Source organism: Lycium barbarum, chromosome 2, assembly GCF_019175385.1.
Source record: "Lycium barbarum isolate Lr01 chromosome 2, ASM1917538v2, whole genome shotgun sequence".
NCBI classification, from domain to species: Eukaryota; Viridiplantae; Streptophyta; class Magnoliopsida; order Solanales; family Solanaceae; genus Lycium; species Lycium barbarum.
Window position 1 is genome coordinate 16246844 of NC_083338.1, and position 5207 is coordinate 16252050.

At 35.4% G+C, this 5207-nt stretch overlaps 1 long non-coding RNA gene across 1 annotated transcript; it reads right to left on the bottom strand.

Moving 5' to 3' along the window:
- Positions 1 to 706: 706 nt before the first annotated feature.
- Positions 707 to 3868, bottom strand: LOC132629360 (uncharacterized). Its single transcript, XR_009578202.1, has 5 exons — positions 3735 to 3868; positions 2126 to 3659; positions 1818 to 2034; positions 1634 to 1726; positions 707 to 1179 (listed from the first exon to the last, which is right to left on the bottom strand). It is a non-coding gene; the product is annotated as an uncharacterized LOC132629360 (long non-coding RNA).
- Between the last annotated feature and the right edge of the window lie 1339 nt (positions 3869 to 5207).

Below are 5207 nucleotides of genomic sequence, written 5' to 3' on the forward strand. Positions count from 1 at the left end.
ATTTATAGTTAATAATAATAAACCAGTAACTTTTTCAAAATCGAATTAATCTGAGTACATATTACGAATAAATGTCAAATCCAAAGTTACATCTAGAATCCTTGACTTAAGGAGCATATCAGGAAGAAAAGAAAAAGAGGAGTAAAACAATCCTTTTCCCTTCCTTGAAGAATGTGATAACTTGAGAAGGAGAAAAGGGGCAAATACAATCTGAGGGGCACTACTTCTTTGCTGGAATGAGGGTAGGGTAGAAGAAGTGCCAAGGAGAGACGAAGCTAGTGAGTCTAGTTGTGTGGAATTAGTCAATCCAAGCTGGATTATTTTTAATTGATGTTGCTTTTTTTAATTGGTTATTCAACCACATAAGCAGCATTTGAGCTTCACACACTGATCTTTTGTTTTGGACTGAGTTTTTAGTGTTCAATAGACACATTTTGATGGTAGTTTGAGTGTCTAATAGAAAACATCCTCTGGTAAGGTGCCTAAATGGAAAATCATGTCAAGTTTAGGGGGATATATAGGTATTTGGCCTATTTTTTTTTTTTACTATTTCATTGTGTTGTGAATTTCAAAGAAGTAAAGAAAAAAAAGAGTTCCAAACATCAGTGAAAGACTGATGCTATCTCCAACAACAACATAGACGATAAAAAACTGCATATTTGAATCATTACTGCTCAGCAAATCACACTAAAATACCATAGCTGAGCAAATCAAAGTTGTTGATTAATAAAAATACTCCTCAATAGCAAGAGCAAGAGCAAGAGCAAGTACCTGTTGCATTCTAGGCATGAAAGCAGCTATTTGTTCTTGGAGCATCTTGTCAAATTCTCCTTTCATGTGTGCACGCTCCTCTTTCAATTTGTTTTGAGAATCTTGTTCCATATCCCTTTTTAAGTCGATAGCCATTTGTTCATGTTCTTCTTGCAACTTCCGGTTAAGTTCTTCTTGCAACTTTCGGTCTATATCGGCTTGCATCTCTTGCCGCATAACTTCCATTGCAAAAGATACGCTGGGCTCTATGTTCGCTTGCTGCATTTGAGTCTTTCTGGGAGGCTTCTTTCCATATCCAAAACCACGCACATAGCCCGGTCTCTCACTAAGAATGGATGAATACATCTATTCTCTAGTCATGGGATTCTCGACCTCTTCAGATTGTTGTTCAACATCAAGTTGATGGAGCTGGTCATACATTTATGCATAACCATTTAAACTAAAACATAATAAACATATCCAAAGTAGCAAGTAGTACAACAACAACAACAACAACAACCCAGTGAAATCCCACATCTTGGGGTCTGGGGAGGGTATAATGTACGCAGACCTTACTCCTACCAAGGTAGGATGGCTGTTTCCGAGAGACCCTCGATCCAAAGTAGCAAGTAGTATGGTAGAAAAATAATAAGGCAGTGATTTTAGGAAGTTACATGAATTTGTTGGGATTTTGAATCCAACCACACCAGTTCTCCATTATCATTCTTACGTGTATGTTGGATCTCCCACACTTTATCTGGTGTGTCCTTTTCTCCAGAAACAATATCTCTCTTTAATATAGTTCAATAGGAAAATGTATAAGCTGATAAATATAAATAACAAAACAGTCTATGTAATAATAGGAGAACAAATGTATTCTTACCATAGATTCCTCTACTTCTGCAAAAGACTTTGTACCACAAGAATGCTTAGTTATTTGCTTTTCCCTATTTCTTTTGTTTCTTTCACTGACAATCTGCACTAAGCCAAGAGTTCAGGATATCTTTATTCAAAGAATAAACACATTTGGTATTTCCTAACTTCAAAAAAACTGGTTATTAAGTTACCTTGAATTCTTCACTTCCAAAATACCTTACTAGGTATTTCCAGTCCTCCAAACTAAAAATCCTCAGGTTGATGAGACAATATCTCTTCATCAGTAGCATAACGGAGGTAGTCAGTGTGCAATCGAGCTTTCCATGCTCTAAAAAGCCTTTGCATACTACTTATCACAAAGCCTTGCAACTTATGCTCTCGCAGTCCACCACAAACTTCAAATTTTCTCTGAACACATTGTAACATTATATTTGATATCATAATCATATGAATAAATCATGTAATCTAAAGGCAATAAATATTGAGAGTAATTTATTACCTTGACCCTCAACCACACTGCTTCTCTGTATTTCAAAACAATCTTTTGCCACTTCCCCTCTCGGAACGAGATAATGCTTCTCATGGTCAAACCACAGTAATTAACAATATCTCTAGCCCCAAGACCCACAGCTCTATCAATGTCATATGGAATGTTTATTGTGATTTTGCCTCCATACCTAGTTTTTATATCTATTGGTTTAGATTCAACTAGATTTAAAGATAAATTTGAATTAACTTATCCATTCAAACAGTGAATCACCTGTAAAATTCTTGTCCAAAATCAGAACTAAGGACTAAGCAATTTTGATCCTTAAATATGTAATGAAGAATTACACCATCTTGAAAGAGAGACGGGTAAAGCTAATTCAGTGATTTATGAAGAGAAAAGAGCTTAATTTAGGTTAAATTTACATGGATTTTGAAGTATTGAGTATATTTTTTCTTGAAAGAGAGAGGGGTATAGTTGGAGCAAAAAAAAAACCTTTAACTCACCTTAACTAGAATCTTGAAGTTTTGAGCATGAACAATAAAGGGAAAGATATAATTCTTAACAATCAAACTAAGCAAAATTAGTATTCATAACAACAAAAATCAAGAAGTCATATACTGCTATTCCCATCTTTCCTCACAAAACAGAAATGGCCACAAAAAGGTCAGAAATCACAAAAGACATAAACTTTACTAACCAAACTCAATCAATCATCCAACCAACAAACAATCCAAGCTAAAAGTGAAGCAAAAAAAAAAAAAAAACAAATTTCATCCAAGATTCTACGTTTAACTCACTTTGCATTTTTTCTGAAGGAAACAAAGCTGGAATCTTGAAGTTTTTAGCATGACCAAATAAAGGGAAAGAGAGAATTCTTAACAACCAAACTCAAGCAAAATCATTATTCATAACAAGACTCACATCAGGTGGTATTAGTTCAACCAAAATCATAATTTTAATAAACAACAATTAAGAATTCACATACTCACATCAGGTGTTTGATTCTTTGCTTCAAGATTCACCTTTAAATCACTGAATTAGCTTTACTCATCTCTCTTTCAAGAAAAAACGTACTCAATACTTCAAAACCCATGTAAATTTAACCTAAATAAAGCTCTTTTCTCTGCATAAATCACTGAATTAGCTTTACTCATCTCTCTTTCAAGAAAAAATGTACTCAATACTTCAAAATCAAGTAAATTTAACCTAAATTAACCCCCTTTCTCTGCATAAATCACCCAATTTAAGCTACCCAATGTAATATGAACATGAAATCACAATAACAACAGCAACATCAAAAGGTCTAAAATTTCAAAAAGAAACTTTTAGTTATGGGTTAACACAAAAACTACTATCAAGACCAAGAATCGACAAAATACGAAAAGCAAAACTTAGTGATGAGAGTCGATAAACATGAACAACTTACCCTCAAAGTGATTTCAAGCTTCAAACCTTCAAAACCTTTAAACGGGTTACCCTTACAGTGAATATTCAGACTTTGAACTCTCTTCCTTCCTCCTTCAACTTTAGAGAACTCAGATTCCTATAAATTATCAAATGGGTTAAACAAATTGGAGATGAAATCTAAAAAATTATATGACCAAAATGAAAAACGTACCTGATGGAGTCACAATTTCTAGTTAGAGTTTTTGGGTCTCCAAAATGTGGCTCACATTTTATGGAACGAGCATAGAGAATTGGAAGATTTGAAGAAATTTGTGGTATGAGCAGAGAGAAATGGAGAAAAGGTTTTTTTCTAGAGAAATGGAGGACTGAATGCGTATAAGCTTTCTCTGTTCTTTTAATGAATTATTTGCTTCTATTTTCTTTTTATTTTAAAATTAAATTAATTGGATTATTAGAGGCGACCAGGTTGCCACAAATTGGTATTTAGTGGCGACTATTTACAAGTTTCCACTAAATAATTGGAGCTAAATTTTTAGTAGTAGTAGGAACTGAAATTTCAGAATTAGTGACACATATTAGTGGCGATCTAAGAAAAGTCGCCACTAAAAGTTTAGTTTCTGTAGCAACAATGTGTGTCGCCACTGGATATGTCACTTCTGTAGTAATAAATAAGGTCTCCACTAAATGCCGCCATAATAAATCATGTTTCTCGTAGTGAGGATCTTGAGTCTTCCCTTGATGTTGTCACATGTACATTATCGGTATTTTCTCATGATGTATATGCTTTGATAGATCTGGGCTCCACATTGTCATATGTTACTCTATATATTGCGGGTCGGTTTGGGGTCAAACCGGAGTCGATCAAACATTTTGAGGTATCTACACCCCTTAGTGAACTGGTAATAGCTAGTCGAGTATATAGAAATTGTGTAGTTGTGATTTGTGATCATCGTACTATGGTTGATTTACATGAGTTAAAAATGGTGGACTTTGATGTTATCATGGGCATGGATTGGTTGGCTTCTTGCTATGGTAATATTGATTGTAGAATGAAAATGGTTCGCTTCCAGTTTCCTGGAGAACCTGTTTTAGAATGGAAAAGAAATACTGCATCCCTGAAAGGTAGGTTTATTTCCTATCTAAAGGCAAGGAAAATAATCACAAAAGGTTGCATTTACCATCTAGTTCGGGTTCAAGATGTAGAAGCTGAACCACCAACTCTTCAGTCTGTTCCCGTGGTGAATGAGTTCCCCGATGTATTCCCGGAAGAGCTTCTAGGCCTCTCCCCCGGAGCGGGAGATTGATTTCGCTGTAGATATGCTTCCGGATACCAAGCCCATATTTATTCCTCCTTACAGAATGGCTCCCGCAGAGTTGAATGAGTTGAAGGAATAATTGAAGGACTTACTTGAAAAGGCTTTATTAGGCCTAGTTCTTTCCCGTAGGGAGCACCCGTGTTGTTTGTCCGGAAGAAAAATGGCTCCTTGTGAATGTGCATTGACTATCGGCAACTGAATAAAGTGACGATCAAGAACAAATATACACTCCCAAGGATTGATGACTTATTTGATCAATTACAAGGCACCAGATGGTTTTCAAAGATAAATTTGAGATCCGGGTATCAGCAAGTGCGAGTTAAGGAGAAAGATATTCCCAAGACAACCTTCAGAACTAGATACGGCCA